Source organism: Martes martes (assembly GCF_963455335.1).
Source record: "Martes martes genome assembly, chromosome: 1".
NCBI classification, from domain to species: Eukaryota; Metazoa; Chordata; class Mammalia; order Carnivora; family Mustelidae; genus Martes; species Martes martes.
Genome location: NC_137888.1, coordinates 51,477,979 through 51,503,176, shown reverse-complemented (window position 1 = coordinate 51,503,176; position 25,198 = coordinate 51,477,979).

Sequence of the window (25,198 nt, the reverse complement as noted above, 5' to 3'; positions counted from 1 at the left end):
TTCTCACCAAAATACTGGCCAATAGGATCCAACAGTACATTAAAAGGATTATTCACCACAACCAAGTGGGATTTATTCCAGGGCTGCAAGGTTGGTTCAACATCTGCAAATCCATCAATGTGATACAATACATTAATAAAAGAAAGAATAAGAACCATATGATACTCTCAATAGATGCTGAAAAAGCATTTGACAAAGTGCAGCATCCCTTCCTGATTAAAACTCTTCAAAGAGTAGGGATAGAGGGCACATACCTCAATATTATCAAAGCCATCTATGAAAAACCCACCGCAAATATCATTCTCAATGGAGAAAAACTGAAAGCTTTTTCGCTAAGGTCAGGAACACGGCAAGGATGTCCGTTATCACCACTGCTGTTCAACATTGTACTAGAAGTCCTAGCCTCAGCAATCAGACAACAAAAAGAAATTAAAGGCATCTGAATCAGCAAAGGAGAAGTCAAACTATCACTCTTTGCAGATGATATGATACTGTATGTGGAAAACCCAAAAGGCTCCACTCCAAAACTGCTAGAACTTATACAGGAATTCAGTAAAGTGTCAGGATATAAAGTCAATGCACAGAAATCAGTCGCATTTCTTTACACTAACAACAAGACAGAAGAAAGAGAAATTGAGGAGTCAGTCTCATTTACAATCACACCCAAAACCATAAGATACCTAGGAATAAATCTAACCAAGGAGACAAAGAATCTGTACTCAGAAAACTATAAAGTACTCATGAAAGAAATTGAGGAAGACACAAAGAAAGGGGAAAATGTTCCATGCTCATGGATTTAAAGAACAAATATTGTGAAAATGTCTATTCTACCTAAAGCAATATACACATTTAATGCAATCCCTATCAAAATCCCATCCACTTTTTTTAAAGAAATAGAACAAATAATCCTAAAATTTATATGGAACCTGAAAAGACCTCGAATAGCCAAAGGAATATTGAAAAAGAAAGCCAAAGTCGGTGGCATCACAATTCCAGACTTCAAGCTCTATTACAAAGCTGTCATCATCAAGACAGTATGGTACTGGCAGAAAAACAGACATATAGATCAATGGAACAGATAGAGAGCCCAGAAATAGACCCTCAACTCTATGGTCAACTAATCTTCGACAAAGCAGGAAAGAATATCCAATGGAAAAAAGACAGCCTCTTCAACAAATGGTGCTGGGAAAATTGGACAGCCACATGCAGAAAAATGAAATTGGACTATTTCCTTACACCACACACGAAAATAGACTCAAAATGGATGAAGGACCTCAATGTGCGAAAGGAATCTATCAAAATCCTTGAGGACAATGCAGGCAGCAACCTCTTTGACCTCAACCGCAGCAACTTCTTCCTAGGAACATCGCCAAAGGCAACAGAAGCAAGGGCAAAAATGAACTATCAGGATTTCATCAAGATCAAAAGCTTTTGCACAGCAAAGGAAACAGTTAACAAAACCAAAAGACAACTGACAGAATGGGAGAAGATATTTGCAAACGACATATCAGATAAAGGGCTAGTATCCAAAATCTATAAAGAACTTAGCAAACTCAACACCCAAAGAACAAATAATCCAATCAAGAAATGGGCAGAGGACATGAACAGACATTTCTGCAAAGAAGACATCCAGATGGCCAACAGACACATGAAAAAATGCTCCACATCACTCGGCATCAGGGAAATACAAATCAAAACCACAATGAGATACCACCTCACACCAGTCAGAATGGCTAAAATTAACAAGTCAAGAAATGACAGATGCTGGCGAGGATGGGGAGAGAGGGGAACTCTCCTACACTGCTGGTGGGAATGCAAGCTGGTGCAACCACTCTGGAAAACAGTGTGGAGGTTCCTCAAAAAACTGAAAATAGAGCTACCCTATGACTCAGCGATTGCACTCCTGGGTATATATCCTAAAGAGACAAACGTGGTGCTCTGAAGGGGCATGTGCACCCGAATGTTTATAGCAGCAATGTCCACAATAGCCAAACTATGGAAAGAGCCTAGATGTCCATCAACAGATGAATGGATAAAGAAGAAGTGGTATATATACACAATGGAATACTATGCAGCCATCAAAAGAAATGAAATCTTGCCATTTGCGATGACGTGGATGGAACTAGAGGGTATTATGCTTAGCGAAATAAGTCAATCGGAGAAAGACAACTATCATATGATCTCTTTGATACGAGGAAGTGGAGATGCAATGCGGGGGGGTTGGGGGAGGTAGGAAAAGAAAAAATGAAAAGATGGGATTGGGAGGGAGACAAACCATAAAAGACTCAATCTCCAAAAACAGACTGAGGGTTGCTGGGGGGAGGGGGGATGGGAGAGGGTGGTGGGGATATGGACATTGGGGAGGGTATGTGCTGTGATGAGTGCTGTGAAATGTGTAAACCTAGCGATTCACAGACCTGTACCCCTGGGGATAAAAATACATTATATGTTTATTAAAATTAAAAAAAAAAAAAAGAAATCCCACAATCTTCCATCTGCACGTTGGAGACTCAGGAGAACTGGTGATGGGATTCAGTCCATGTCTGAAGACCTGAGAACCATGGGAAATGAGTCTATAAATTCCAGTTGAGGGCAGGAGATTTTGAGATAGATGTCCCAGGTCAACCAGTGAGGCACATAAAAGGGGTAGATTCTTCCTTCCTCTGCCTTTTGTTCTATTCAGTCCCTCAGAGGATCCAATGATGCCAACCCACATTGAGGAAGATAATCCATTTTACTAAATCCAGCAATTCAAATGCTAGTATCATCTGGAAATATCCCCACAGACTCACCCAGAAATAACTTTTAATCTGAGCATTCCATGGCCAGGCAAGTTGACACATAAAATTAACCAACACAAGCAGGTTTGGGTGGATTATCAATTCTATATATGTTTACTTTAAGATATGAATCTATATTACCAGGTGGTTGTTGTCTTGCTTATAAAATTGGCAGAAGAGAAAACAGTAGTCACAGTAGGTTACTTATGGTCCCAGCTCCATTGATCTACCAGGTTTAGCATGATCAAATAGAGCATATTTCACTTATATACACCTTAAGCATAGTGGCTCTTCCACGATAGTAGTCAGTTGCCTGAACCATACTATCTAGTTTTTCATTTCGCAGATGTATATAGGTATCCCCTGAAAGTTTCAGTGACTTGATCTTTGCATTTCAAAAAGTTTAATAGCCAGAGACTATGAAATAAAATTCATGTTAACCACCATTATATCTATGGTGACCCTAGTGAAGATAGCCTTTTATTCACTGTCAATAAATATACCTAATCACATTACAATTTTCTCTATGATGTCTGACCTTAATCTTGTAAGGGATTTCATCATGTGTTCTAGCACTGACCTTCCAATTTATGTCTTCCTATATTCAAATTACATATATACTTTGTATATATGTATATATACTTTGTATATGTAGATAGTGATTTGCATGGGTAGGGAACAATTTTCAATGTGAGTAGGTGCTTTTGGGAATTGAAATTAAAGTCACTACATTGATTTGTTTTAGAAACTAGGGTTGGGCTTCAACCTTTATTCTTGAAGGAAAACAAGTGTAATTTAAACCCTCACTATCCTTTCCCCCACTCCACCATACAATATTCTACACAAGCCTAATGCTTGCTAAATTTTATGTATACATGGTCATCCTGACTTCCTGTTTCTTCAGACAAGGGGATGATTCAATCCTAACATATTAGCTCAGAACAAAACAGCCACATGGTGCACATTCTTCTTTGAGATAAGTAATTCTGGCCAGCTTCTTAATTGATATTTTTCTCTACATATATTCTCTGCTTAAATTTTATCTACTAGATAAACAAACTTCAGGTAGCACATAGCAATCTACAGACTGGGTTAAGTTCAGTTCAGCCAAATAAAATGTTGGATAACTTAGAGCTTATCTACAACAAAGCTGTCAAGTGAGAAAAAAAAAAAAATGGGACCAAGAGCCATAAAACAGACATTCTGGTGATATTTCTGGTTCTTATTTCCTCATGACTTTTGGACATTCAAAGAAAAGCTTTCTGTGTCTTTTCTGCAAAGAACAAGCACAGAATAGCACGATGAAAACAAAACAGAGCTAATGATGATTCTATTTTTGGTTCTGAAAGGGTTTCATTCAATGTCTCAGAACACTTGGTTTATGCATTTCAAAATGGAGGACATTTAGTAGTCATATTATGTGTGTTTCCATTTATGTTACCCATCCTTACTGCAATGGGTTAACCTAAGGAGATACTTAAAGCCAATATTTTCATGACTTACATTGTATCTGGTTTGAGACAGAGAAATTCAATTATTTGCATAAAGACAAAGTGCAAAGCCTTAAATTCTGTACTTTTCCTATTTGCTCTGTTTATTATGTCCATGTTTATCTTCATAAGTCCACTTAAACTATTTTCACCAAAAGGCATATGAACATTCAAATGTAGATTTTGACTACGTAGAGAGGTACTGTGTAATCAAGAGACTTGAAATAAAAGTTCTATGTTTTATGTTTTCACTTTTATTCAGCAATGACCTTATATAAACCATGTGTTCTCTATGATTTTCTGATGTTTTCCACTTTAATGTACAAGATATTAACTTCTTTATTCAGAAAGAACATGAACTTATCAGGAATTACCAAAAAAGACAATTGAGTTTAAAGCAGAGAGAGTCAATTATCATCTGGTTTCACTTACTTGTGGAGCATAAGGAATAACATGGAAGACATTCGGAGTTGGAGAAGAGAAGTGAGTTGGGGGAAATTAGAGGGGAAGATGAACCATGAGAGACTGTGGACTCTGAGAAACAAAATGAGAGTTTTAGAGGGGGAATGGGTGGTGGGGTGAGCCTGGTGGTAGGTATTATGGAGGGCATGTATTGCATGGAGCACTGGTCGTGGTGCATAAACAATGAATCTGGAACACTGAAAAAAAAATAAAATTACATATCAAAAAAACAAAAAAACAATGAATCATATTGTATATAAATGTGGTCAGCTATCCTATAGAAAACCTCAGACCTCAGTGCTCCCTAGGTGTTTCCTTCTGGTATCATTCTACTTGTTCTTCAATCTTCTGTGGTGTCTTTGAACTGGAAGTTAAGTCTAGGACAGGAGTCAACAGCGCACTATGGCCAGGGGCCCAGTCTGGTTGCCAACCTGTTTTTGAATAAAGTTTTATTGAAACACTAAATAAATAAATAAATAATCGATAACAGAAATATCTTAATATGATACATGCAAACAGGAAATATAATTTCTTATTTTCTGTGCAAAGGACATAAGAGGGCATAATATGACACCAAGAGGTTAAGAGTAAAGAATATGTCATCTTTTAAAAATTAGTGTAAATATGTTGATACTCTGTGTGTGTGTACTCAGTGACTTGATAAACCCTAGACATTACGATATAAAAAGTTGCATAATACTGTGAAAATTAGGAACATAATAAGTTACTACTATTGCACTGAAGTTAATGTTTGTTAAACATACTTTTTTTTAAACCTGCCTTAATGTATAAACTCGTTTAGGTCTTTGTCCTTAAAATATTGACATTATCCTATCATCATCCACAATTATTACTTTCTATTCATTGACAACTTCCTAAAGATTGCTCTAAAGAAGAGGTTGGTTCGTTGGATGAACTATTTTTTTCCCTTTTTCCTGATTAATTAATGACACATAGCAAAAATTTATTCCTTTCTCTTTTTTCCTTTTTTTTTTTACCTGATAGGAAAAAAGGAACTTATCTAAGCTTTGGTAAATTATTACAAGAAAAGAAGCCCATTCTTTCTGTTTCCTTGATGTTAGTTGCAGCTTTTCCTTTTAATTTCAGTTATTAATTTATATTTATCAGAAGCAAGTATATGTTAACAAGGAGCATGAAGAAGTCAATCCTTGGCAGCTCTGTCTTTAGCTTCATATCAGCTTATAATTATTACAGACAAAATATATGAAGATACAGATATATAAGAGTGGAAAATAAAAAGCATACATGATTGCCTATCTAGAGAATACTACTATTAATATTTCAGTGTTTGCCTTTCAGCAGCCTTTCCAGGTTTCTAAATATACACATACTACAAACACACACACAAACATAAATTTCTCACGTCACAAGCTGAAAATGGCAACAACTGCAGTTTTTATTCTTTTTCCATATCAGCGATTAATTTCTTTTTTTTTATTAAGATTTTATTTATTCATTTGACAGACAGAAATCACAAGTAGGCAGAGAGGCAGGCAGAGAGAGAGGAAGGGAAGCAGGCTCCCTGCTAAGCAAAGAGCCCCACACGGGGCTGGATCTCAGGACCCTGAGATCATGACCTCAGCGGAAGGCAGAGACTTTAACCCACTGAGCCACCAAGGCACCCCCAGGGATTTATTTCTGTCTTGAGTTTTCCATCCATTCTTTAGGGTATAAAAATTTTAAATGCTGGTCTATGTCACTCTGGGACCCTAAAATCATAGGGGACTATTTTTGACCTAGTTATCTAGGCACTCTGTGCCACTTATGTCTATTATATTCACAGCATATCAGCTAGATTATTGGCTATTCTTTTTAGGACGTTACTCTGGATACTACTATTCTACACATTCCCCCAAGAAAGGAAAATGCATATCTCTTTTGCATTTAGATATTCAAACACATCTTCTTGTTCTATAATCCCTCCTCCAGTTATTGATTTCTGAAGAGAGGTGGAGGTGGGGAATCGGGTAGAGTGTAGGACCTTTCAGTTCATTCTTTTCTTCCTCTCAAACCCATATTAAAAAAAAAAAAAAATCTCCATGTGGTAGCATATACTACCTCTTCATATAGATTCTACCATTTACGTTGCAACATTTTAAGGCTTAAAAGTTTTTACAGCACAATTTTTTAAATCTCTCAACAATAACTAGAATTTGAAAGCATACCTAGAATTTAAATGCCATCAATTAGCTTATTTCCTACCAGATTACCATGTTTATTATCCTTTCTCTGTAATATCCCAGCAACAACTTCCAGTTTTTAAAATTATTTACTTACTTCTTGCTTATTTAATATAATTTTTTGTAATCTTTTTAAGATTACAAAAATTTTTAGCTTCCAGTTTTGTTGTTGGTGTGGGAAAACATGGAACTGAATTAGACAACAAAGACCTGCACTTTAAAAAATATTTCAAAATATTATCCCTGTACTTAGTCTTTATATATGTCAAATATTTTAATTTGTAGAAGATCATCTGGACATGGCCTTTGTAAGATGTTTTATGATTTAATGTTGTATCATGAACATCTCTCTGACAGACTTACCTAGATATCAAACACATATGTTTGGATTGTATGTTTGTGTGTGTGCAGGTGTGTGTGTCCATATATATATTTGGTCACTTAAAATTAAGCTTATGCATCCATCCTGTCTCACTGCAATAACTTTAAAACAATTTTGAAGCCTTCTGTTTAGGTAAGCTTTTATACAAATTTTAAGAATTTTAGAATGTACTTGAAAATGTTCAGAGTATTTTCTCTAATAGTCACCATATTTAATGTTTATGAGATTAGCTTTTAAAAAATAAAATCACTTGAACATTCTGAAATGATGTGTATGTTTTACATTTAAACCCATTGGCTAAAATAAAATTTACTATTCACAAAAAAAAAAGAAAAGAAAAGAATTAGTTCAAAGATACATAAGTAATATAGTGTCTCACCATCAGATAGTTCACAATAATAGCAAAATGTATCCTTCTTGATTTATACAACATTAAATTTTGCTATGTTGCTGGAAACTTTTTAAAGATTTTATTTGAGAGAGAGAGAGCACAGGAGCAGGGGAGCAGGAGGAGGGGCTAGGGAAGTGGAAGTGGGAGAGGGAGAAAATCTCAAGCAAATGGCCATTGAATGCAGAGCCTCATGTGGGGCTCCATCTCATGACCCTGAGATCATGACCTGAGCTAAAATCAAGAGTCAGATGCTTAACCAACTGAGCCACTCAGGTGCCTCTACTTGCTGAATTTTTGAAAAATATATAATATATAACAGTCTTTAAATATAATTTCCATATAGTAAGCTCTCAAATTTAAAGCATAATGAAAAATGTTTATGATAATGCATAGCTTACTCTGTAGGCAACAGGTTAATCTGTGCTTTTCTGTATCTTTTGATGTGAGATATTTGCTACTTTCTTACTTGAAGATCTGAGATATGTATTTTTAATGATTCTAGTTGAGCTAATCCTAAATGTTCATTTTGATTATAGTAATTTGATCCATTCCCTCAAAGATTATATGTTCTGTGGAATAGTATAAACTGTCAATGAAAACTTTTACTGTTATCTTTGGAAACTCCATTAAAATTCAATCTTAGTTTTCTGTAAGAATAAAAGTGAGGCACCTTCATATCGTTCTGTATTTTACAAGGCCCTAGATAAACTTTCAAAAGGAAGAAACACCACATCTGGGTACAAATTGCCTTATTGCATACAGTAAGCATACTTTAAGGATGATTTTATTTAATGGAAACAAGGCAATTTTCAAAAGCATTTGAGGTCTCTTCTATCAGGATATGTATAAGAGTCAGATGTGATTTCTTGTCCTAGAAGCATTTTTCTAAGTGGATTCTTGCTCATGATGCTGTGCTATAGCTCTCATTGCCATAGAGACAGCAGGTCAATGGATAAGTGAATGAGGGTAGTCTTGAATATCAAGTTAAGGAATAACCACTTTAGTGATCTTCGCTTCTATCAGAGGCTGTCTTTAATTCTCAATAAGTCAACTTATTTATTATTTATTTATTTGTGTATTCTATTAATAGGGGAAATATTGTTATGTTTACTAAGTGCTTTGACATACATGGATAAAAGCAAAATAAACCAATATTATGATTATTATCGTCTTATTAATAAAATAGTTCAGAGTTCAGCATAATAAATCCAATAGGTTTCAAGGAGAACTCACTGATTTCACAAGTATATGGCTTACTTTTAAAATCATGAATGAATGAATGCCATTGCCTTTTATTATGGAGAACACAATTATCTTCAAACTTGGTTGGAAAAGATCAGACTAGTTTATTTCCATTCTGTTGTTATAATTTAAACAATAACTTAAAAACAGTGTTAGAGAATACACAAAATGATTTATGGTACCCACATCTATTTATCCACTTATGTATATTTTATGTCATCAGATAATAAGAATATCCTTGAGTAGCTATTTAATACTTACTAATGTTTATAAGGAATAAAATACCATAGCATATACCTTATGAAATATAAACTAGGTGCAGTATTACATTGAAAGTCTCTGGAAGACATCTTAGAGTAAATATGCTTAGTCAATTTGCCAGGCATAACCAGTTCTATATTTGCCATAACCTGAAAATAATGTCAAATTTATAAGTTCTTTTCTTAGCTCATTTTATTTGACATGGAATTTTTGGAGTAAATGTAAGCTTTGGGCTCTTATAAAAAGTATAGGATTCAGGTTATAATCAATAGTGTGTCACTCTTTTTTTTTTTTTTAATTCATTTGGCAATTACTTTAGATGAAGTATAACAGTTTTTGGAGCAACTGTGATTTTTCTGAAAGGAACATGATGAAGAAATAAAAGGTGGGAAAGTACCATGACATTGGGCTGAAGGGTGGTTTTTAATAACAGGTGAAGTTTTGGGTTGCAGCTCTTACCTGTTCAAACTTAGCTCTCCCTCCTCATGTACATAGACACAGGAGCAGTTCCTCAAGGTCACCTTATTGTGAAAGGTCACTATATATTTTCCCCACAGCTTTTTTTTTTTTTTTTAGAATAAATTTAAGAAAAAGAACTTTTGAATGAAAGATAATTTGGAATTAATGAGTGGAAACTGGAAAGGATAGAAATGGATGTTTGGGAAATGTATTTTTCAAAAGTAAGGGAAAATTGACAGTGAGTGAAAAAAGAGATGATTTATTTGATCCTTTTGGGTCAGAGATTTTATAAGTCTGATTTATGAATAAGAAGCACTGCATGTGAATTTTAATTTGTTGTCTAGGATTTGGGTCTATAAGAGACTCAAATAATTCTAAAGAGAAAAACTCAGAACCAAGATTTACCTTGGGGGTTCACAAGTACCTGTGGGAGTACATTTTGTCATAGAGCAGACTCCAGCCTCTGCTTGATTGTACATTCACCTTGGTTTCCTTCATGTTCTTTGGACTAAGAATTCAACTCTATTATAGGGTTTCTTGAGGGTTGGAGTTTAACAGATATTTAGGTCAATTCCCAGCATTCTTAATTTTTTTTCTAGCAACTATAGAAATAATGAGAATTTGCTAAGTCTGGTAGGCAAAAGTACAATGTTTCAGACTGTAGATGCATAAATATGTCCCTGGACTTTTTGAAGAAAATTAAAATGGAGTAAATGACTTTCCAAGTATAATTCAATTAATGCTAAATAAATCATTGGAAAAAAGTGAAATTAGGGAGCCTTCTTATAGACTCTAGATGCTCCTAGATTAAGAAGTACTTAATTTGCTCTATTTTATTTATTGTGAAACTTCTCCTGTCATCTTCCCTTATTTTAAATGATATTCTTTTCCTTGAGACCTACACCATACAACTAAAAATCTCCTCATTTGCTGCATTTGAGATTTTAGAAACAATAAGAATTGTCAAAGATGGAAATAACAAAAAGGGCGCTATTCTACATATATTGAGAAATCTTCTGCATCCTTTTTTGTACACTCTTTTAGCATAAATTTATATAAAATAGAGCTCTTTGCTAATTCCCTTTATGTTTCAAATCTTTTTTTAAATTTTATTTTATTTATTTATTTGACAGAGAGAGATCACAAGTAGGCAGAGAGGCAGGCGGGGGTCGGGGGTGGGGAAGCAGGCTCCCTGTCGAGCAGAGAGCCTGATGCAGGGCACGATCCCAGGACCCTGGGATCATGACCTGAGCCGAAGGCAGAGGCTTAACCCACTGAGCGACCCAGGTGCCCTCAAATCTTTTTTTTAATTCTGCATGATAAAATGTCTCTACTTTAACTGTTCTAAGCAAAGCAGCACTACCCTCATCTACACATATACATTTATTCTTGCCTTCCAGAAAGATTTAATAGTTGAAACCAATAAAAAGAAAGAAATACAGTTTAATCGTATAGACCAAAAAACAGGGCATACCTAAGGTCATAATACTGTTACCAAATGGCTATCTATTTATTTGCATTTCTTTGCTTTAATGTCTTAATCTGAAACACAGTAAGTATATATGTATTTTTTTATCTTAATGTGGAGTGTTCATATAAGTGAGTTTGAGTATGTATGTGTGTGTTTGTGTGCATATGTGGAAGCTGTTGCAAGACAGTGCACGTGAAATGCATGTGAAGGGCTTTGATTGCTAGCAGATGCTAACTCAATTCCAGGTATAATTATTAAATAAGTTACTCCTAGTTTTGACGGTTCATTCAATTCACATAATACTCTGGTGAACCTGTATTGCTATATTATGAAAAGAGTATCATAAATAATTAGAATTAAACTATTATAAATACAAATGAACAAAATACTGCATGATAGTTGTTTCGCATAGTGATTTCTCTGTTAGACTTAATAATTTCCAGGTTATTATTGAAAATTATCCCAGCTCCACTCTAGAAAAAACCTAAATTTTCCACTGCAGAAGATCGTCCCAGATACTCCTCCACTTCCACCCCCACTCTAGTCTAAACAACTAGCCACATTCCTCTAAACAAATTTGTAGTCGTCGGTGTGTTTTCAGTGTATTCTGGGTCTGCAGAAATAAATTTTGCACTTTCCAGCTATCACTTGGGAGCTATAGAACACACTATGAGATCTAGAATAGGCATTAATTAGTGCTTTAAATCTCCCTTTTTGGGAGGAATATAGAGAGAATATTTAGCACTTAGCTAAAAAGCAGAAACATATCTTGGGGAATGCTCTCTTCTGGAGTCAAGGCACGTGTGTCCTGTTTGGCAATCTTTATATACTTTTCCCTAGCAGATCAGTTTTTATCCTTTAAGGCTCTTTAAAATAACAAATGGATACACATTATAATAGTGTAAAGTATTAGAGAGTTCTATTTTCTGTAGTTAAGAGAAATCTAACTGTGTTAAGAAGTGACTTCTTACTATTGCAGATCATTTTAATTTCTCATTAGAATTGGCCAAAAGTGACAGATGCACAGCACCATTACACAGGCTAAAAGCAAAGACAAACAGAATGGATTTGGGTTATTGTGTCTTTCCCTACTGATAAGTTCTTATTACGAAGACACTGTATTTCTAGCTATGCAATTGCAATTTCCTTTCTCCCCTCAGGATATAGCCTAGCCATTTATACTCTTTTATAGCAAGGTGGTCAAGAGAAAAATCTTGGACAGATCTGAGGTCATCTTCTACCATTTTCTAGATCCATGACTTAGTCTTCAGATGTGTCAGTTTCTTTAGGCGTGAAACAATAGTAAAGTGAGGACAAAGTCATAGTACATTTGAATCATTTAGTATAGTTTGACACATAAATACTCAACAAATATATTTTGGGCTGATGATTATGATGATAATTATGGTGATAATAACACCTAAAAATGAACAGAAATAAAACAACTGAACGTGAAGGATTTAGAGTTTTAAGATTCATAGATCCCTAGTCACTAGATCTTTGATGTAGGTAGAGGACTTAAATAATGACTAGTCCACTATTATTATCTACATAGAAAGGAAAAAAAAAAAAAAGTAACTCTTCTATTTTTCCCTTCCTGTTGATTTCTAAAATGAGGGAATGTTAGCAGTACTCTATTATTTCCCACCTCACAGATCAAAAATGGATTTCAATTTGGATGCCTCCTTTCCTTCTGTAAACCCTCTCCTGTTGGCCCTAGGCTCAACTTGTAAGTCTAAAGAAGTGATTCTTATCCTTATTTCAGGAGTGTAAAAAGGAAAAAAAAAAATCTATAGTAATGAACTTTGAGTGGAGACCTTTTTAGGGATTTTCTTTGATCTTTTCATTACGTCAATGATGTTGACAATTAGGTCATAAAGGCATTGCTGAAAAAGAGGTGAGCAAATGTGGTAGAAGCTGTTTTCTTGTTGATCTTTCAAGGGCAATTTAATTAGCTGATCATCAGCTCTTGAAAGCCAAAGCTACATAATTGGGCTAGGGGCAGATTAAATTGACTTCTTTGACAAGTGTGTTTATATAGAGAATTACTTTAATTTCCTTGTCCATTGCAGGGGCCCTGTAAGACTAAGCAACATTGGGGTTTCATGGAGATGGAAATAATTGTTCTGATTTACTTTATTCTTTGCCTCCAGTGTCATGACTCATTTTTAGTATTTTGTGTGTTAAAAGTACAGGGATCTTATGTATATAAAATAAATCTCAGAAATCTGTCATTTGTGGCATAGAATGCAATTACTCTGTTTTTTTGTTTGTTTGTTTGTTTGTTTTTAGGGCAATATCAGAATCCTCTTATGATAGTTGATTTTATGGTCTTTAGAAAAAAGTAGTTCTAATGTCCTAACCAAAATTAAATTAAATAACTTTTGTCCTCTTTTCAATGCAGCTAATCACAAGGGTAAGACAGAAGTGCATTTCTTTTCTTTTATTATGCTAGTTAGGTGAATGTCAGTAGTTTTGTATTTCTGTGTTTGATTCATGTTACTACAGCACACTAAAAAAAATCAAAAAGAAAAGCACCAATTAGAAAATCTTAACAAGGAAATCTCGGTAAGACTTCCTAATCCTTCAGTGGAAGGAAAAAAATAGAACAGAAAGTATTCAACTACCAATTTGAATTAGTCTGGGGACAGCAATAAGCAATAAATAACTTTATCAAAACTTGCACAACAAACAAAACACCTATTCTTAGATATCTTAACATGAAAAAAATAATATACTGGAGTAACCTCTAAAAATATTAGTTTATAAATCAGACCAGGTTAGTAACTGAAACTGGAACTACAAATATATCTTTATGATGTATAAATATGTTTTCATAATAATTTCTATAACTATAGGCTATATTGTAATACCTGTATACTCACTGAAGGTGAAGATGATTGGAATAAAGAAAAAGAATAAAAACTGAATCTACTGCTTTTATAAAATAAATATCTGAAAATACACTATGTTCAGGAACATTGTTTAATGGCAGAAATATCAAGATAACAAATATATGATACTGTTATTCAGGGTCTTGTGTCTTGGTGAAGCAAAAAGTAGGCAGATAAATTATAATGCAACATGGAAATTTTTGCTAGCAAAAATGTAAACCACGTGATGGGGGAGCCTAAAGAAGCAGCAACTCATTTTGCTCCTTGATAGTGCTTGGTGTCATTTATTTCTTTGGTGTTTTGGCTTGACAGAATCTGAAATTCTGACCCTTGTATTGATCATCTGATTTAAATAACTCACTAGAAATCTGGTGTTTGTGTTTTATAATAGATAAAAAATTTCATCTAAACAAAGAACATAGAATACAACAATTCCATACTTAATTTTCATTAGCACTAATTTGTTAGAAAGTTAGGAGGGACGCTCTTCTTACCAATTCTGAAAAAAACGGATAGATTCATGTATTTTAGAAAATGTAAATAGCTTCACAGGAGAATCTGAGTGTATGAGTAAGACACATCGTTTTAAGTACTCTGTCTTTATAAATGTGCATCAATATCTATATCTTCTCTGTGGCTGGTTAGTGGAGTTGTTTGGAACATCATGCTAATAAGGTCAAAGTCATGGATGTGGGCTTCCTTCACTTTGTCTCCTGGCTACAAATAGATTTTTCATCCTGGCTAGGCTTCTTGCATCTGATCACAAGGAAAGGTGCTTTAAATAAATCAATGCAAATCCATCAGCAGTGTTACACCTGGTATTGAATAAGTCACCCAGATAAACTTATTTGCAAGCAAAATTGGATGAAAACAATGTCCTACAAATGCTGATATTTTTTTCAAAGTAGTTTGCAAGTCATTTGAGGGAAGGATGGTATATTACACCCTTTATGTCCCTTACATTCCTTAATGTAATATTAAACACATCTACATATATTTTTGTTGATGGGTGAATGACTAATACAATACAAATATCTCTACTGCACATAAGCTAAAATAAATACTGATCACTAAAAAACCTACGTTTTCTTGAGTCCACAGATGCAAAAAACTTGAATATATTTAAATATCAAAGGAGTGAATTTGAGGGAATACAGTTGATTGAAAATTTAAAGCCCACTGGGTTACAAAAAAATTTGTGTGAGGGGGAGAAATGATTGATTCCTCTTGAAGTATGGCTTAAACAAGATACTCTTTACTTAAGTGAACTTTTATATCGGCAGTGTGATTTGTGTGTATGCAAATATGGCAGTATAGAAATCTTGATTCTGGCAATCCTATCTTTTAATGAAGCCACATTATACAATGGAAAAACAAAGTTTGATAATTTAAATCCTACTTAGTTTCTTTCTCTCTCTCTCTCTCTTTTTGTATGTTCTTTAGTTAGAGATTTTTGCTCCATATCTGTTTTCCCATCTTTAAACTAAAAATGGTAATTTGTGTTTTGTTTTGTTTTGTTTTGTTTTGTTTTGTTTAAGTAGGCTTTACACCCAGTGTGCAGCCCACCATGGGGCTTGAACTCATGATCCTGAGATCAAGACCTGAACTGTAATCAGGAGTCCTATGCTTAACCAACTGAACCATCCAGTCTCCCCCCAAAATAATAATTTGTAAGCCATCTTTAAAAAATGGAATACTAGTGTTCTAGTCCTATCCTCAGACTTTGTGGTTCAAAAATGGTACCCTATTTCCTAACTTGAAATTAACATTTTATACTAGTACCTTTCCCATTCTCTGAAATATTTTTAAATATATTTGTCTATAAAACTAACAAAAAAAAATCCTCCCTGACCTTGTATCCCCCTAGTTGTCTACCTCTCTATCTCACATTATAGCTTTATTTCTTGAAAAAGTAATTTAATTTCTTCTTACTGTCTTAATCATAGTTACATAACTTGAGTGTATCTTCGACTGCTTTTTTAAAATGGCTCTTGCTAAGGTTACTGAAAATCCTTTATTTGACATAATTTGCAGAAAATATTGCCTCATCTATCAGAGTCAAACTCTTTTGAAAACATCTTGTCTCTGAACCTCCTCCAGTCTAAATGAGACTATGCTCTCTTCATTCCCTTCTCTCTGAATGTTTATTCTCTTTCTCTGAACATTTGATATCTCCCGGGACTCCTGAGAACTATTTTGCTTCATAATCACAAACTTGTCCTTTGACTAGCAGGAGATACTATGTCTATCTTCCAAAGCTGTTTGGTATACATTCTTGAAAATATTGTCAGAATAAAGACAGTCAGTGCTTCACAAGATTTGCAGAAACATGATAGAACCTGGGTGTAAGACAGTGACAAACTGTGGTGAACTGTCCCCCAATATTCTCTAATAAATAATTCAATCTTCCAAGATAAATGTATCCAATTTTCAATACTTACAGCCTTTTGGATTTCTCAATACCTATTTTTTTCTCTACACAATGAAAAATAGACATCATGTATATTTTATGGACATAAACCTATTTAGCAATAGGTTTAAACCAAACAAAGTGCTTGGTCCACAGAGCCTCCCAGCCAGGGAAAGGGGCTATATAGACATGTTGATCATTGGTTGATTTATAATTGAAGTACATACAAAGTTAAACCAAGTCCTGGGAGTCCCTGCCAGTCGACCAGCAAGATGAAGCCTTGTATGAGGTAGAAGAGCCTCAAAGACAGAAGGTAGAACTTTGTAGTTTCATGTTTGTTATGAACACTAACGTAATCTCATATGCAATCTTGTAACTTTTTGGTATTTCACCTAAGATATATATTCCAGGATGTAGAAAAAAATAAATAAAAAATTATTTAAGATGTATTTTATTTTAGCTTAGTGGAAACAGCACCATAAGCTTGAAATAAGTTTCTGAAATAGGCAAAATTCACACCAATTTTCCTGTCTCCTATCTTCACTGCTATTGTCCATATACTTACCATGGAACTTATTCGTAAGTCTGTTTCTTCTTTATTTGAATGACTGTTCAGGAGAAAATAAGAATATGATTAAATATAAATTTTGGCTTGCTAACTCTCCTAATGTCTTATTCCTCCTTTAGTACAACCTAAATTTTTTATTCCTATTTCCTCCTGCGAACCACCTTTCATAATTCCAGCCATATTCTAAATAATAGCAAACGAGAAAAGGAAGAGAAAGATAAACTGACAACCATAAAGTTTATCTTCTGTAGCAGACATGTTTGTTGTTATTTTTAGATATTGATAACATTTCATTTTAGTAATCTCATAAATCCAATGAAGTTGTAGTAATCATTCTCATTTTACAAATAAGGAAATTCTTAGGTGATCAAAGCCAATCTGTCCAAGAAAAAAATAAAAATCCCAGTAAGTCAGTAAGCCAGAATTATTAAACTGTGAAATCCACCAAAATATAATTTCAAGTATCCCATTTTTACCTGTTAACAAGTCTTCTACCAAAACTTTTGTTTTTGCTTTTCCTTGTCATTTTTTGCAACAAATATTAAGTCCTTGAGGCCAATTCCTCTACCAGAAAGTATTTTTTCTCTCTCTCCTCTTATATCCTTTTTTTTCTACTCCGTGTTCTTATGTAAAAAATTTATATTTGAAATATAATACACCTATAGGCTGCATAAGTGCTAAAATATATATAAAGTAATATTATATATACTACATTATATGTATATGCTTTACCATATTATATTATATAGTATATATAAATATTATAAAGCCTATGGATGTCTGTATTTGTTCAGCAGAACATTTTCAAAATATAACATTTTATTAAAATTTCAGGTTCACAACTTCTCTTGAAGATTGACAAGGTCTGACAGCAGTAGACCCACATTTCTGCATGATAACCATCTGTGCTGGCTGAACAGTGGCAGTCCCTTTAAACAGGGCATTCTGAAGTGTGCAAGAGGTTCAGTTGCCTCCTTTGTCTCACACCTGGCTGCTTCCTCATTTATGTTATAGGCCAGGACCCACAGGCATTTGAATTTGTGATGCTTGATTTATATAGCGCTGGTTTGCTGTACAGATGGCAAAGAACTACTGCCCTGTGCCAAGAAATTATTAAGGCACATAGAGCTGTTTTATATCAGAGCTTTCTGATGCCAGTGGAATAAAACTCCCCCTTTATGGAGTACTAAGCGTTGGTACTATACTGTTCACCATTGTTGTATAAGATGCTATTCTTTAGCATTCTGTTTTTTGTGAAATTGTGAAGAAATTTTGTGGTATTATTTTTATTATTGTCAAACATTTACTTCAGTGAATAGATTGTATCCCCTGGGATTTACCTAATAAGAAATTTGACAAGCCATTTATCTTTTAAGTAATTTTTCATGTCTGACCATAAGCTTTAGCAAGAAAAGTAACTTAGTGTTACAGATGACAAATCACATTAGCTAAAAACAAGGAACTTCCCAAGAGAAGTTTGTGACAACATTGATTCATCCTTGTGGTATATCCTGTATATCTTATCCTATCTTATTTAACAACATGTATAGTGACTTTCTTGAGTTGCTATTAAATGAAAAAGAAAGAATTTTAAGTGTATTTAAACTTAATCAATGACACTAAATTAAATCTAATTGTTTGTTTCAGCTTTTTATCATCATGTATGATTAGTTGAAAATAATTTCTTTCCTTGTAATTGTATTAAAATAATTTATTCTCACTTGAATTTCCTATTATATTAAAAAAAAGGAACATCACAAAAATCTTTAGTTGCAATGAAGTATTTAGGTTACAAACCCTTAATTCCAATACTTAACAAAAATATTCCATAAACAATTATCCTTCACTGTCACAGTTTAGAAGTCTACATAGAAATGTTCTATGTACAGTATCAAAATTCTCCTGAAATCAGACAAGAAAACAACGTGTTCATTATCACAACTATTTCTTACTTCACAAGGATTCATCAAATCTAATATTGAATTCATAAAATTCAAGGAGCTCCAAATTCATTTTGTGTTTTATCACTTGTAAATCAGAGAATTTTAATATTATATGTTATAATTTTGCTAATATGTTCATTATACCATGTGATGAAGACACAGATTTTGAAATCAAACTGATCTGGATTTAATATTCTGGCTATCCCACACACTATTAGTTTAATCTTTTACTAGTTCTTTAACTTATCTTGCTTTTGTTGTCTCCTATAATTCCATTTAAAAAGTAAATAATTGGGGCACCTGGGTGGCTCAGTGGGTTAAGCCTCTGCCTTTGGCTCAGCTCATGATCCCAGGGTCCTGGGATCGAGCCCTGCAGGGAGCCTGCTTCCTCCTCTCTCTCTGCCTGCCTCTCTGCCTACTTGTGATCTCTGTCTGTCAAATAAATAAATAAAATCTTAAAAAAAAAAAAGTAAATAATTACTTTTATTTTGGGGAATTTTAACCAAGTGAATTAAGTAATAAATTCATTGTTCAAAACATAGTAAATGCTCAAAAATTGATTATTAATTCTTGTTAACTTAAATTCATTAAAATAACAGAGAACATACTTTTATAAAAAATTATGCAAATGTTATCAAGTAAATTACTGAAAACATGCATGGTTACACAAAGAAAATATTTAAATTTAATTTGAAAAATTAAATTTTAGTTAAATTAAAATATAAACAAAAACTTCAATAATTTTAGAAATTAGGAACACTTTCTATAAAATTTAATAATCATAAAAGATATAAAAAAGAAATTTAAAAAATTCTAATCTAACAAATAACATGTTAAATGTTTATGAGTAAAATTATAAAAGAGCTAAAAATATGAAGGCATATATCTACATTCATGGGAGATATGATGCATTAGTAAATATATTAATTCTTCTTACTTGATTTATAATTTGATAGTTCCAATTAAATTCTAATCAAAATTCCAAAATAATTTTATGGCTCTTGACACACTAATTCTAAAGTAATTATAGAGTTAGCAGAGGCCATGTAAGAGCCAAAATATTCTTGAAGCAAAAGATTAAAATGACATTGCCCTAACAAATTTAAAAATCATAATAAAACTAAATTAAAAAACATAGGATGGTACTGGCACAGAGATATCAAATTGCAAACGTCATAAAACAGATTATCTAGGATGGTTATTGGCAAGTGACAACAAACAGAAAAAAAACAAAGAATGAATTAAATAGAACTTTATCAACAAATTAATACAAAAATTAGGAGATTCAATATGACAGCAATGAGATCAGTGGTGAAAGATGATCTTTAGTGAAAGGTCAAAGATTTATGCGATCTGAAAAGAAACTAGAGTATAAGATGATCTATTCAGTAATGGTACTCAGACACTGCTTACCCACATAGAACAATAAACAGGATTTTTATCACATAACATACTCCATGTGAAGTAAATACTTCTTTGTGAGAAATAATATTATAATGCTTTGAAGTAAAATGGAGAACAAAAAGTGAAACAGTAATAAAACTGATTATAATATTTTTCCACAAATAGAAATAAGAGAAAGATAACTTAATTGGAGAAGCATTTGCCACATATAATTATCAATAAGCCAATATACAGCATGTACAACATTTAAAAATCAATTTAAAAATGCAAAATACTTTGACAAAACATCAGAAGTGGCATTTCCGAGAAGCAGCCAACTTAGAACTAGTGCAGAGCAGGGCAATCTGAGTCTTTAATAAAAGCATTGTGAAGGCCCATGGTGGGTTGATATGTTGTGATTTCTGCCCCCCAATTCCACCAAAAAATACGCAGCCATCAGACAAGAAAAAGAAACAAAAGGCATCCAAATTGGTAAGGAAAAAATAAAACTGTCACTATTTGCAGATGATATGATGCTATATGCAGAAAACCCTAAAGATTTCACCAAAATACCATTAAAACTAATAAATACATTAGTAAAGTTGCAGGATACAAAATTAGTATAAAGAAATCTGTTGCATTTCCACACAATAATGAGGAGTTAGGAGAAAGAGAAATTAAGAAAGAAATCTCATTTAAAATTGTACCTGAAAGAATAAAATACCTAGTAATCAATTTAACCAAGCACGTGAAAGACTTGTACTCTAAAAACTATAAGACATTAATGAAAGAAATTGAAGACGGCACAAACAAATGGAAAGATACACTATGCTCATGGATTGGAAGAATTAATATTGTTAAAATGTCCATACCACCAAAAGTAATCTACAGATTCAATGTAATCCCTTTCAAAATACCAATAGGATTTTTCACAGAACTAGAACAAATAATCCTAAATTTTTTAGGGAATCACAAAAGATTCTAAATAGCTGAAGTAATCCTAAGAGAGAAAAACAAAGCTGGAAGTATCACAATCCTAGATTTCAAGACATACTGCAAAGCTATAGTAATCAAAGTAGTATGGTACTGGCAGAAAAATGTATCATTTACAGTAAGATTTTAATGAGAAATAATTAGGAACAAATTATTCACCAATAGGAGTTGGTTGACAATTTATGGTATACACATAAAATGGAATATTAATAAAAACATAAAGGTAGATATTATAACTCCTTTATAAAAATAAATGAAAAGGTATGCTATACAACATGTATCATACAATCTTTGTAAGAAAGAGAAAGCACAAAGAATTTTGAAAGGATTTTTTGAAACAAACCACTGCAGAAATTTTCACCATTATGGTCTGCAAGAAATATTATAGAAATCCTTACAGTTTGATTTATTTTTTACAATGAATTTTATTACTTTTATAGAACAAATAATAAAACTGTTTCTATTAAAAAAGCAAATCTTCAAACCACTTATGTGAAATAATATTTAAAAAATACTTCAACTCTCACATTTTAAATAAATACTGCAATATATAGACAATATAAAAATGGAATTATGAAAGGTAAAACACTTATTTATTCATTCAAAATATTAATTGCCTACTCTAAGTTTGGCTCCTTTGTGGGCACCGACAGAGTAAGCAGTGTATGGTAGGACATAGACTGGTTTCTCAGGAAATGGCAAACAGGGGTGTCTGTGATAACGGGTCTGGCCCCAGGAAACTGATCTGACCCACTATTGATAAGCTGTGAGCAGAAGTTCAATTAGCCATTTTGACAGGAACTATAATAGACACAAAGCATAGTCAGCATCACCTTAGGGCCAAAACCACTAGGGAGAATATCATTTTCTCTGAATTGTTAAGAAGTTTTGGCAACATACGTTACCAATACAGCTATGGTGGAGGACTTTTTGCCTAGTTGGTAGCTGGAGGATACAGCAATCATAACACTAAATATGCTGCTAAATTAAACTGCTAAATATATCCTATAGAAAGGCTCACTGAAAGAGCAAGTCACCTTCAAACAGCCTATTAAAGAAAGCAAGATACCCAAGAGGGAAGCTGAACTTGAGGAAGAGCAGGACAGAAGCTACATGCTGGTTTTGAGCAGCAATGAAGCATATCTTGTGATTCATGAAAGAAGTTTTAAAGGAGAATTTGCAGGAAACCGGAATTCTAGCATGAGCAAGCATGAGCAAGAGTCACGAAATCTACTTATGACTAATCATTTAGAACCACGGGATGGTGAGGTTAAGGGCATTTTGATTGCACATAAGAGAAAGCAAAAGTAATTTTTCCAGGGGAAAGTTTTCGGAAAGGATAAATCTTGAATTTTAGACAGGAAGCCCCCAAACTTGACAGGTCTGCCTTGAGGAATTGTAATTCTGAAACAGTTGGCTATTCCTTTGTTATTTTACTTCACCTGTAGTTCTTAATGAGAATTGAGGTTCTAAAACTCTGACATAAGTTGCCTCAGGTCTTTTTAAGCTTACATAAAAGAAGAAAGGAAATTGAGAAGTATTGATGTTTTAAATGTCCTTTTCCCATACAAGTCTTGGTGCTAATGAATACTAGGCTTCCTCGACAAACAAGGAGTCAATTGCTTACTGTTGGAATGTGAGTCAATAATTTGAAACACTGTGGGATGAGGTGATAAATTCCCACATGATGTGCTTCTAAATTATATATTAGTTTACAAACATCTCCTGCCATAATAATACGTTATTTTTAGTCCCTGAGATGCACACAAATTTGTCCAGTACATAGTGCAAAAGAGTGACACAGATATAGTCTCACCCCATAAGTCTGTGATGTCCAATATTGTAGCCCCCGGTCACACGTGGCTGTTGAGAACTTAAAATGTGGCTAGCCTGAATTTAAATGTGCTATTTGCATAAAATTGGCCTCAAAATTGGAAAAGGCAATATCGGGAAAAAAAAAAAACAACTCATTAATGATTTTTTTTATAATGAATGCTCATTGAAATGATAACATTTTGGATAGATTGGGTTAAATAAGACACATTTCAAAATTAGTTTTATCTGTTACTATTTTTATTGTGGCTATTAGCATACTTAAAAATTCATTTATGGGTTGTATTATATTTCTAATAGTGTTACTCTGAGATATTAAGATGTAATAAGAGGTAGAACATTTTCTAGGAAGATCAAGATAATTATATCTCTAGTCCTAGCTATGTTCCAGAAGTAGGTAACAAGAGATTCTGAGACACCGCAAATTCAAGCAGTCATGCAAACTTATGGAACATTAACCAGGTTTTTGGTGCTTTGTCATCATTTTTGTCTACTGTATCTTGCTTATATAAGTGAACCTTTCAATGTCTTAAAAACTGTTAAACTATTTAGCTCACACTTTCTTGAAAAACATCTTTTTTTCTCTTTGGTTTGCATATGCAGAAACAGACCCTGAAGCAATTTCAATATGGTTTTTGTTATGAATGTTATTAAATTTTAAAAAAAAATTGAACCTATAACCCAAGTAGTTTCTGTATCTTAGTTATAGTGTCCTTAAATTTGAATCCCATGATCACCTGTTTCTTTCATCCTCTTTAATGCTTATTCAGCATAAGAAACAGTTAATGAAGGCACCTGGGTGGCTCAGGTTAAGCCTCTATTCAGCTCAGGTCATGATCTCAGGGTCCTGAGATCAAGCCCTGTATTGGGCTCTCTGCTCAGCAAAGAGTCTGCTTCCCCCTCCCTCTGCCTGCTTGTGATCTCTCTGTGTCAAATAAAAAAGTAAAATCTTAAAAAAAAAAAAGAGATAGTTAATGAATTCTAAGGGTTAACATCCTGTTTTCTTTGGAAATGGTTTGGTTAGTAATCAGTGTTGGGAGATTCGTTGGCATGTTCTGCTATACTAGTAAGTTTTGGCTGGGGAAGGATGCTGATTATTTAACACCAGCGTTTGACAGAAAGCTTGTGTTTATAGTGTGAAAAGGTGCAGGCATCTAGAAAACTGCATGTTCAGATGTTAGAAGGGGTCTTTAGGGAAGGATCTTGTGCCAGATCGGCTTCTAAATGTTGAAATTGGCTTTCACAGTGTACACAAACTATCAGGATCTATTGGCACTTCCGTCACATGCTGTCACATGATGAGGCTGCAGTTGGAACTACGTAGCCAGTACAGTGTTGTGCCAGGAAGCATGGGCATCTCTGCTAGTCCTTGTTGACAGCTCCTTAGAGTAAGATAAACACCAACTTCTGTTAGAGAGATGGGACTGGGCACCTGGGTGGCTCAGTGGGTTAAAGCCTCTGCCTTCAGCTCCGGTCGTGATCCCAGTGTCCTGGGATCGAGCCCCGCATCAGGCTCTCTGCTCTGTGGGGAGCCTGCTTCCTCCTCTCTCTCTGCCTGCCTCTCTGCCTAGTTGTGATTTCTGTCTGTCAAATAAATAAAATATTTAAAAAACAAACAAACAACAACAACAACAACAAAAAACCAAAAGAAAGATGGGACTGTGGTCGACTTCAAAGGAATAAAATTTCATATCACATAAACCCCTAACCTATTTCTCCAAGGTTAACTTCTCTTCCTACTTGACTATAAGCTCTATGAAGGACAAGATTTTGTCTATTTTCTTCACTTTTAACTATAGTTCTATAACACAGCCTGGTGTATAATAGGTTCTCAACAAATATCTGTTAAATAAAACCTGTCTACCTACATCTCAGGGCTGGCTTTCTCTTTACTGTATACATTTCTCCATGTATCAATTTTATGGAGCCAGTTGACAAAAAGGGTCATTAAATAGTACTTCAAAGATCTTCCTGGATTTCTAATAATTAAAGATCCATTAGCTATTTGTCTTGGCATATTTTTTTCTTAGAGCTA